At 44.6% G+C, this 11,540-nt stretch overlaps 1 non-coding gene across 1 annotated transcript; it reads right to left on the bottom strand.

The window, feature by feature from the left end:
• Positions 1 to 10,930: 10,930 nt before the first annotated feature.
• Positions 10,931 to 11,002, bottom strand: Trnap-cgg. Its single transcript has one exon. It is a non-coding gene; the product is annotated as a tRNA-Pro (tRNA).
• Between the last annotated feature and the right edge of the window lie 538 nt (positions 11,003 to 11,540).

Raw genomic sequence — 11,540 nt, 5'->3', positions numbered from 1 at the left:
TCTTGAGTTTCTTCCTTAATAAAAAGACCTCTCAAATCTGTTCATTTTTTAGAAAATAGTTTTTTTAGGGTTATTTTTAAAAAGAAAGAGGAAAAATAACTGAAGGTTGTGACGAGATCGGCGGCCTTGAAAAATGGCGCCGGCTGCCTAATAAGAGAAAAGTGAAAAGCAGAAAGAGAATTATGACGCTATACGAGAGGCGAACGAATGAGATAGAAAAGGGAGGATCACTAATGGGACACAGTAACGGCAACACTAACACGAAGCGAGAGGCTACACGTTATAACAAAGCACTCGCTAAAAGGCACACTACAAAACAGGCAATAAAAAAAGCAATGGTTGTTTTTCAACACTAGATTTCTTCGTTGATGGTTTGTTGTGAAGATACGCAGAACTTCTTCCACCAACACTGCACGCTGTGGGGTTCACTCACTTGTATATGTGTTCACGAACATACACGATCACGGATGGGTGAATGTCTTAGCGCTTAATAATTATATCAGAGAGGCCCCTCTCTCAAAATGTGCAAATAATGCTGCGTTCCCTTTTTGATAGTTTTGTTGTCCGGTCAATAGCCCCGTATTTTTGATAAAGACAGGCGACGTCTGTCCAGCGGTTCAAGACAAATATTCACCCTGTGTCTTTCAGGGGAAAATTATGAGCAGTCTGGGAGAGTGTGATTTTCATCTTCAAACGGATCACCGAATTCACACGCTGGAGACTCGTGTTGTTGAACTAGGTGCAAGAGGCTGCCTGTGAAACCCACTTTAAATTGTAGTTGGCGGGAGTCACTTCTAATAAAATAGTTCGTTTTCCAAATTTTCGTCCAAACAAAACAAAAGGAAGATGACAAGAGACGCTGTGTGATTCGGAAGTTTGCAGTTTAATCCATAGCTTGGATATTCTTTGACGTCAGCAGCCTGATGCAGCATATAAATGCCTGAAATCTGATAATGTCGGATCATGAAATGGCGGAAGGCCATGATATTATTACCTGAGACATTCTTGCTCTGAGCACACTGAGTAGAGAGCGGCGGTAATTGGACACACTGAGCATCACACACTCGCACCGTTGTACACGATCCTCCAAGAACGAAAGCTCGCTTTTCGCTCATTCTCTCTTTTCTGGGACTTGTTCTCAATGCAATTTTCATTATCTCAAAAAAAAAAAAAAAAAAAAAGAGAGATCGCGGGATTGTTTGAACAATAAAGCGTATATAGTTACATTTACGGGGTGTTCGCGAATTTGTGTGACTTTAATGCGGTTGTATCTATGCGGAAAACAAAAATACTGAAAGAAATACTGGTCATATACCTATACGTATTGGGAGGCCCCCTTTTTTGGATTAGATCGTAACTATAGAATCGTAAAAGCTGTGGTGACTTTACAAACTAAATATGTTTACGTGTGCTTCGTATTCAAAAAAATGCCTTACAGGTTTTGTTGAAATATCGCTCCAATTAAGAGATTATACATCGTTCCACTTCCCCATCGGGGCTAAAATTAATAGGAGCTTTCCTTCGTTACTTCATCGCTGTGCTTTCGTTCGCGTGTTGGAATTCAGGAGCCTAAGTTTACTCGATAGAACAGAACATGAGCGCGAGCCCGCAGTTTGCTCCGAAAAAATGCCGGAAACAACTACGCTCTCTCGGCAGATGCGCCGCAGCAGACTGAGCGCCGAGTGTTACCACAAACAGAACGCGTTCGTGTTCTAAATTAATCTTCCCGCGCTCCACATCGTCGATTTCGGGGGCACCTGCCAAGGTCGTTCTACAGCTGCGTTGACTGGCAGACTTAATTTGTCGGCGGCAGCATTTTTCAACCGTTGGAAAAAGCAGAAGGATTCAAACGTACTGTTACGATACCCCCCAGGTCTAATGTAATTACGTGGCAATAAATTACGCGGCAGACACGCGTGACGAAATGCAGACAACATGACGTCACCATTACAGTGTTTACTGTAAGAAAAAACGGTGCTCGTGGAGACGGTGCAAAAGTCTAACGGAATATGTTTTTTGTTTACGTATTTATTTACAGTGCCTAACATCCAGTCAGATGCCTAAATGGTAGTCTGCAGCATAGGGGTTTAATAACGATCAGAATACAGAACAAAGTAATAGCGCAAGTAGGGAATCCACACAAACACACGTCACCACAGGCCACAAAAACAATCACACTTAGGAAGAGAATCATAGCAGACAAAACACTCACACAGCGCTGACTCACAACTCAATCTCTATTTTTGCGCTTCCTTTTTCTTCTACGCCTTTTCGATATACATTCAAGAATGTTGACTTCTTTTTTTCTACATCCCATCACATGAATAACCAACTCACCCAAGCCGCCGTTTTGTACAGAACAAAGATCATTAACACAACAACGTGATTGATACACGGTTTTACAGTCTCTGTATTATAGTTGCTTTGTTGTTTTTCTTAATGAGGTGTTGTCATTGAAAAAAAAAAAAAAAAACACGTAACATATACAGTGGTGACAAGCTGTTTTATAAAGTTCTGGATGCGGTATATGGTCACGGTGAGTTTAAGAAATGTAGGGCGTGGCTTATTATGATAGTTCCCTTCTTACTTCACGATTGGTTGTATGGCCTTCTTATGGGCCAAATGCTGCACTCTCATTGGCTCAGGAGTGATAATTAGATGCTCCGGTTCCGTCACGCCCTGCGTTTCTTAAGCTGGCCGTTGACTATGCGGAGCGCAAGTTGGTCTGCTTCTTTTGCGGGGGTTGTGGTGACGTCAGAACGCCGAATTCTGATTGGCTGATTGAAAAAAAAAAATAGTGTGTAGACTTTGAGGCATCTAGCATTGAGATCTACCCACTATCCTTCTGGTCGAAGCCAATCGGAGCTCCGCGTCGTTCTGACATCACCCCAAACCCTTCGCAAGAAGGAGACGACTTGTTCTCCGAATAAAGCGGAAGCGAACAGTCCGGTGAATTTCTAGCAAATGTGCAAGTGCCGATAAAAAATGACTAACCAGAACACGAAAAAAGGAATGCAAGATCAAATGATGCTATTGTTGTAGATACAGCAGCCGAACAAATAAATGAGGTCAAGTGAAACCTATAGCTACCAGCACGTCCGGAATGATAATGCTACAGACTTTTACGTCTTCAGATAGAGACTGAAGACGTCAAAGTCTGTGGCTTTTGTTCACTTAGATTCACAAGGTGGTTGCAGTACGTAGAAACAAAACTGTTTTTTTTTTCTTTTTTTTTACTTGTTCGGAGTCACGGCAGTTACCAAGCCTCGGTGCGCTGCACGTACGTTTTCGCGGACCAAGAACGGAGCAGCGTTTTCGCTTTCTTGCGAGCTCATCTGTGCACGCGGTTCAGCCCTGCTGGTTCCTCGGACCATTTAACGCGACCGCGCGGTTTCTCGCTCTCCAGCTCGATTCAGCCGTCGCTTCTCGGAAAGGGCCGTGTGCGGTTCCTTTGAGAACGAAGCGTACTCTCTCAACGGAGGGCCCGACGACGTGATATATTTTTGGCGGCTCTGAGGCGAGGAGCCATATAACACGAAACAACTTGGTCGGCCTGCGCGCTGTTGAACCGAGTGTTGCAACAAATATGTGCGATGGCAAAGTTAACGTGTCTCTATACAACCACCGACTTCTCGAAACTAAGGGGAGCCAAAGAAAATACGTGCCGGAGATATACGCACCGTGGAAACCGTGCTATATCGCTGTTAGACGAAGGCTGCGTTGTGGTAAGATACTATAGAATTGTCTTCGTGCAGAGGTGGTTGGTCCTCTTGCCGTGACTGAACCCTGTGTATATGCGCAGGAATATCGGGGAGCCTCCTTCATGCACATGTACATCGAACATGTTTATGGCAGTTTCTTTTTATATTACCAATGTTACACGTCCGTGATGCAAGGAAGAAACATGCCCCAGACAATGCCTGCAGGCTGTTCTCTGTAGAATGTATATTAGCGGCGTGAACGCAGCTTTATGTTTCTTGTTTTCACCCACACGAATCACACTATGCACTCCGTTTCACTTCCGAGTCCGAGCGCAACCCGACCACGCTCTGATCAGGTGCAGTCAATGTAGCTGCACCAAAAAGTGGATCGTCGCTGCGCTCGTCGTCTTTGTGAATTTTCTATCACCTGCTAAACCCATCACGCAAAAAAAAAGAAAAGGGCAGGATGACGGCACATTTACTCAGCGGGATTGGTTTAGCAGGTGATAGCAAATAAGCAAAAACGGCGATCACCATGATGATGCACTTTTTAACGCTTGACTCGACTGAATCGTATATATATATATATATATATATATATAGAGAGAGAGAGAGAGAAAGAAAGTCGGCTTCGCTAGGACTTATTTTGAAACGAAGTGCTCTTTTAAATTCTCTACTTCTGTCATGCTCGGAGACTCTGAAAGAAGTAATTACAAGGTGGCGTTGTCAGTGTTACCGTATTGCCGTTGTCAGTGTTACGAGCGTTCGACGCCTCGAACGAAGCGAAGTGTCCTTATTCTCCACATCAATTCTGCAACGAGCAAAAGGTGCGGTTTTAACATGCAAATGCGACGTGAGACGTACTTTTCAGCATCTGGCAGTTTTGAAAAATCAACGCGAGTCGGCGCAGACACCGATTTCACATCTGCACGGCGGATATCGCGGCTGTTGAACTTGGGCTGGCGTAAACGTACACGAGTTGTACGTCACTTCATACGAAAAAAAGTAACAATCTTTATTCTTTTTTTTTTTATTGTTTATTACATTATACAAAAATCGAAAAGGGAGACATTGGCCGCTGCCTCTTCAGTGGCGCCACTTCACGTCACCTGATTAAACTGCTAGGAGTTGTAGTGCTTGTGCTATCTGTGATGAACATTTTATGCCGGGGAAAATAACTGCTATCTTCCAGTTTACGTTGTAGTAACTTCCGAAATAATACTTGGGGCTTACATATTGCAAAAAAAAATAAAGGGAGACATTGGCTGCTGCTTCTGCAGGGGCGCCATTCTTGGGCACCTAATTAAATTGTTGGGAGTTTTAGTACGTGTGCTAGCTATGATGAATATTGAATGCGAGGGAAAATAACTGCAATCTCGCAATTTAAGTCGTAATAACGTCCAAAATAATGCCTGAGGCCTTTGTGTGTCAATTTGAGCGTTGGATAATCGCCAGCTTGAATCAATTTCCGAAATCGTCTTTGTTACTGACAAAAGAAAATCATGAAGTAGTGGAACATTCAGAAGAAATCTAATGCAGTGCAAACGTAGAGGGAAACTTGAATGCGTGGCAGATTATTATGAAACCAATCGAACAAAACTGTCGCAGATGCACTGCAGAAGACATCCGCAGGAGTACGTAGCTTTGATACATTGTTTTGTTGGAGCGGTTTGTTAGAGAAACAAGAAACAACATTGCAAGTTTCCTGCTTCATAATATGTCTTCAAAATTGTCACTATAGTATGAGACAGGTTAATAATGCACTAAATGCTCCGCCTTCAGCACGAGCTCTTTTGTTACGATTTCGTCACACACGCAACTAGAAGGGTTGTGCGAATATTCGAATTTTCTAATGGAAGTTTCGAATAATACGCTATTCGACATTTGCTTCCAGGTTGACTTCGATATTCGTATTTTCCAAGCGTTGATCGCGGCAGGTTGGCCACGTTAGACGCGCGTCTTACCGAACACGGGTGTACCGCGGAAAAGCACCACCCGCGGAGCTCGCTTCTGCAGGTGTTGTTTCTCTGCAGTACACCAATGCTCAGTAACAAGCGCGCTCAACGGCGCTGAAACGTCGCGATTAATACTTCGAAAAGTGCGAATATTGTAGCCGCGTGATTAGGAAGAAAGGAAACGTTCACAGCGGGATGGTGCACGCGCGCGGTTGGTGTATTGAAATGAAAACGGAAACTCTGTGGATGTTAAGATCTATATTTCAGTAACATTTTAAAAATTAAGCTGATTATTATGCAGGAGTATATGTTAGACAGAGATGCGCCGACAACCTGCGTGAATATTGGTAACTCAAGAAGATATATTTAAAAATATATATAGCAAGTATATTTAGAAATCTCCTCGATTCCGTATAGTTGGGCACCGCAGTCCTATAGATTTAATTTTATGCCAAATGCGTCGTTTACTTGCCGCACTCGAATGTAGGCGTTGGTCTTTCTGATAGCCACAGGCGATAAACATCGCTAGATTAAAAGGGATTTTACCATATAAATGAACGTGTGAAAGCTGGGAAACAACCTTCATGAGTTAGCGTGGGTTCTCGTTTTAACATCTTACACTAGTGGGACTTGGAGAAGCTATTCGATATTCGGTTTAAAAATGTTCTTCCAAAACTATACTATCCCCTTCGCATTCGCTTCGAACTCAAAATCCACTAATCGCACGTGCCTAGCCGCCAGAGTCCTACAGAAGGCAACGAGGGCTTGCTGGAGGCAGAGCTTTCACTGTACTCTTAGCCTGTCATCGACTATACAGAACTTAAGTTACGATAGTCACTGGAGTTACGAAACTCGTAGTCACTCGAGTTAAGAACGTATTACGTTCACGCCTTTTGCGTCATGATTCGTTCATCTGCGTTCTTATCGACCAAGGGCGAAATCTCATCGGCCGCAGAGCGATAATAAAGTGCTCGGCACACTCGCGCCCTGGGTTCCTTAAATTGTCAGTTAATGTAATGGTGTTCTTTTTGATGTTCGGATAAAGAGGACCAGTCTTTTATCATTTCTCTTTAAATATTACACTAGGAAATGTGTACTGTTTCCAACATCTTGAATGTCTCGATGATTTGAAAATTTGGAAACATTGTTGCATAAAAAAATAATTACAACACCTCGTGCGCGGTAAGTCTATCTCATCGGTCTCTACCCGGATAATACTGTGGTCAAGCGAGCATGCCCGCGCACGGTAAGTGATATTAAGGATGCTATTAACGCTCGCTTGTCTTTCTGTGTTATATATTTCTTTTTTTCTTTCTTTTAGGCTAAGGCGTTTTGCGCTTCCTCGGGGACACGGAAGCAACAAGAGCAAACAATCAGCGACGGCGGCAAAAGCTGCTCGCGGAGACTCCGCGTTTCGTGACCGGCCGCATCTTTTCCGTTCCTTTTCGATTAGCCGTAGACGTAATTTGGCGCGCGCATCGCTCGTGGAACTCGACTGGTGCGACCCGAAGATGAATGCGCTCGGGCTCTCGCTACGTTCCGCCCAGCCCTAGGCCGACAGTGCGCTGGAACCTACGAGCACGTTCAACCAGTCGTGCTTCGACTTTGTACCACGTGATCACGCTCTTGCCCATAAGCTTCGTAAAAAGAGTGGGGACAGGCGATGAAAGGGAGGCGGTGGATTGATCCTGCGAGAGCGTAGGTTCCACCGCACTGTCAGCTTAGGGCTGAGCGGTGTGGGGTTCGCCTCCTCCTACGACTAGTCGCCGGGCCGCCTGAATAATTGTTTCTGCGCTGAAACAGAAACGTGACCGGTTTGGACGCCGCGGCGGCGGCGGTGGCGGCGGCGGTGGCGGCGGTGCAAGTAAAGATGCCGGGGAACAGCACCGCGTGGCCTTCTTCGTTTGGTGCCGGTCTGGCCACGTTGGATCTAGCCGCAAACTCCTTTCTAGGCTTTTTTTTCCTTTTTGTTCTTCCTCTCGGATGCTGTCTTTCGTCTCGCATCTTCAGCTTTCTTTCCTTTTTCTTTGCCTATTAGATTCGGGGTATGTGTTGTGAACCGGTCTTAATTCCTACAAGTTCTTGCCTGATTTTCGAGTCATTTGCCTAAGTTGTGTCCCTATTTTCTTTTTGTAGGCATAGGGGTAGGTTAGACGAGTATTAACCTTTATTTAAAGGGCTTTACGAATAACGGTGTTTTTAAAGGATAATTTTAGAATAGAGCTCCTGACGGCCTCAGCCCCGCAGGCCAACGTAATATTTCAGCCCATTGTTACCATCGCTGGCGTCAAAAAACTGCTAAAATGCAAAAAAAAAAAAAAAAAAATTAAATGTTGCTAAATTTTAAAACATATCCGCCAAATTTCCCGCTAAGACATATTGTATTAAAAAAAGAAACAGTAAAAGTTTTGTATGATATAAACTTCCATTATTCTTAAAACCTCCCCAAAACTGTGACAGCTGGAAGAACATATAAACCAGTCTTCGACGGAAGGTAACTAGAATATAAGAGGCTTCATTGCTGCGGTTGTCGTCAACCTTATCACAGATGAGGCTTAGGGGGGCGCTGAAAGCACCGCGCCCCCCCCCCCCCTCCCCCCAAAAAAAGAAGAAACACACACACACACACACACACACACACACACACACGCACACGCACACGCACACGCACACGCACACACACACACACACACACACACACACACACACACACACACACACACACACTATAAGAGTGGGGCCAACTAGGCCCAGCGGCCAGTCGCCGCTGGAGACCCCACAGCTAATAAACACTTTTGCTGTTGAACTGGATTCCAGGTGTCGTACCTCCCTACGGGCAGCAGCAATGCCAAACCGCTGCAGGCTAAAAGATACAAATGGTCACTAACGCGAAACAAAAAACCAAAAAAACTTGGAGGTCAAAGAAAGACACATCGAGACTGTCATCGTCACCGCTGTCGTCGTCTGACATCCTCTCCACAGGACTTTTGATGTGTCTTGATTGCACATACGTTGCAGATGTCCCGATTAACTCACTGGATTATTCAATTCAATTCAATTCATTTTATGTATCGGTAGTTAAACTATGAACTCCATAGAAGTTCCTAATCAAGACAACTTTTCTTGTGTCGCTTTAGCCCCCCTCTTGCGACGAGGATGGCGTTTGTTGTTTCAGGCTTCAAAGCAGGGCAGTACCAGCATCGGCATAACATATCCGGCCAACTCGGCGAACGGGTTTTTGCTACAGGCGTCCTTTTAGGACTGAACTTCACACCAGAACGACTGTGTTGACGATATTTGTTCCCAGTTATTCAGGGTGATTTTGCTCCACTGGTCTATAATTTGTTTTACGATTTCTTCGGGGTGCACTGCCATCGGTTCCAGCAGAGGATTTGAACCGATAAAAGTGACGTCTTCTGTAGAACTTTGACGTTGTCAATAAGTCGTTGTATGATTTGATGTACTAGCGCGCTAATAAATCTTATGCATCCTTCTCCCATCACAGCTTCATCAGCGAGAAAGAACCCGTCGGTCTTCATGTCGTCGACGTACGTCTCAAGCAGGTAGCCCAGACATGGCTTGGGGTCCAAGTCGTCATCAAGTCTGGACGTTAGAACGTCCATCGGCTCTGTCGGAATAACGACTTTTTGAACCAAGCTTCAGAGAGACACGAGGTTTTTCAGCGGTGGAGGAGGGCTCCCGGTCGCTTGTCGCGCCAGTCTCAGTTTCTCTGTTTTAAGAGGACACGAAAATTGTCTTTCGAAGGACAATTTTTGAGTTGGTGCACTGCGCCGTGAGGCATCCACCAGAAATCCGCCATGTATGAAAATGGCCTGTCAAAGAATCCGATACCCGCTAAACAAAATTTTCTCTCGTCAAAAAAAAAAAAAAAAAAAAAGAATAGTGGGGAATTCAATAAATTGACATTACTGTGAATCAGCCCATCGACCACCATACTGAATCAACCCAAAGATTAATGTTTAAGAAATAACCTCTCTCCTGCTTTAGCACTCAACTAAAACGACGTTTGCAGATTGTTGAGAAGGTCGGTCTGTTCCCACTTTCAGTTTTAGGAGTCATGCGCACCACTTGCGACCACATGCATGGTTCGTGCGATAGTATTGAACAAAGGTAAGTGTATAATTCGACTCAACAACAAAAACCAAGCACATATGACAATCTTTTATTATTTTTTTTTTTAATGTGACGTCTGAATGGTGACATGAAGAGTCGGTATCCTAGTATATTGAAACCTCTTTCATTGTTCGCCATCTAAATAAAAAAAAATATTCCATTGGCACTTCGGCAATACGCTCGCAATATCACTATTGAAACGAAATTTATTTCTCCAACCGTAAATCTCAGCTGGTACATGCCTGGTTCTCAGCCAGCATAGCATGATCAGCCGGCAGCTATGTGCCGTCAAAAACAAACAAACAAAAAAACACGTCGTATTATAATTTTACAGTAAAATTTATTTCCCGTTTTTCGTTTTCTCATTTATTTGTATTATTTCTTTTTACTCCATTTTTTTTCTAAATCACGGTATCACGTATGGAGCATTCTCCTTGGGCTACTCCGCAAGCCGAGTTCGTTCGTTCGAGAAGCACGAGAGCACGCATGCACGAGCGCCATCCGCGCTTCGTTGTGCTTTCGATCAAATTAAACGGAAGAACGAGTGGTTCGACGTCTGCGAGCTCCTCGCAATCCGACGTGCGAACGTCCGAAGGCGCTCGGAACTCACGCTCGACCTCCGGGCGCTCCCGCGCGCGCCAATACTACCTAGAGGGAAAGGCCTCGGTGTGACGTCATCGTTTGTGCATCCCCGACCCGCCCCAAGCGACCAACACGCCTGCTTTCTAGGTCTCTCGCTCGTGCTAACCAGTGTTGCCGCCGCTGCGAGCATATTACAGCCCCGGCACCCAGTGCTCAATTACGAACGCGGGAAGGCTCGATGGCTGGGCGTCGGAGCGCCCGATTCAATGGCTCTTGTTATGTTGCTTTGTGTTTTTCTGAGCTCCGTCTGTAAGGACATCGCCGGCCGTTTTTGCGCTGCTGTGCGCTCCGTGCACTATGTAGATTGCTGCCACGCTGGACGGCGCCCGAGGGTGGTTAGAAAGAAGATGCGTGATTGACTCAGGTAAAAATTTTTTTTTGTCCGTTTTGTTGGTAGCTTTTGATGGATTAACGCTGAGTGAGGACTGCAACCACCGCAAGAATAATAACAAGCATAACAGTACGACAAACAAAAAAACCAAAAGCAAAAAGTATTCCGGGCTCGTCCGGGATTTGAACCCGGGACCTCTCGCACCCGAAGCGAGAATCATACCCCTAGACCAACGAGCCTCGGGGTCCGCCCCACCAAGTCTGAACCGAGGAGTCAATTAATGCCAAATACCGTCAATGCGCGTGCCAGTTGGTGGAAGTTTACCATGACGTATTCAACCCGAGACATGAATAGGAGGAGCAAAAAGTGACGCTGGCTTTACCTCGACATTCTGAAACACGAGACGAGGGCAAAAAAGTACCAAACACAACGTCTCAAACCAACTCTACTGCCTAATAACTTTGTTTTTATTGAGATTTTCTTTTGTTACCACAGTCACTTTTCTTTTTTCTCCTGCTCCGGTCTTGAGTTAAATACATCATGTTAAAATAGTCCCACTTGTCGAGCTTCACTTTTTTTTTTCTGTGGTAATTGTTTCTGGTAAATAGCTTAAAACCCATGACGTGACACATTTTTCACGATGGAGAGTTTGGTCATTTTATTCGTAAATCTAAAAAGAAATTCCGTATTATTTCCAGACAGTCATAAAATTTCATGGTGTTACGACTGGGCATCTGGCCAGATCGTTAGTTCAATGCGCAGATCTAAGATAATCCA

The sequence above is a fragment of the Ixodes scapularis genome, unplaced genomic scaffold, assembly GCF_016920785.2.
Source record: "Ixodes scapularis isolate PalLabHiFi unplaced genomic scaffold, ASM1692078v2 PGA_scaffold2__306_contigs__length_199485367, whole genome shotgun sequence".
NCBI classification, from domain to species: Eukaryota; Metazoa; Arthropoda; class Arachnida; order Ixodida; family Ixodidae; genus Ixodes; species Ixodes scapularis.
This window is presented reverse-complemented; position numbering and strand designations above follow the sequence as displayed.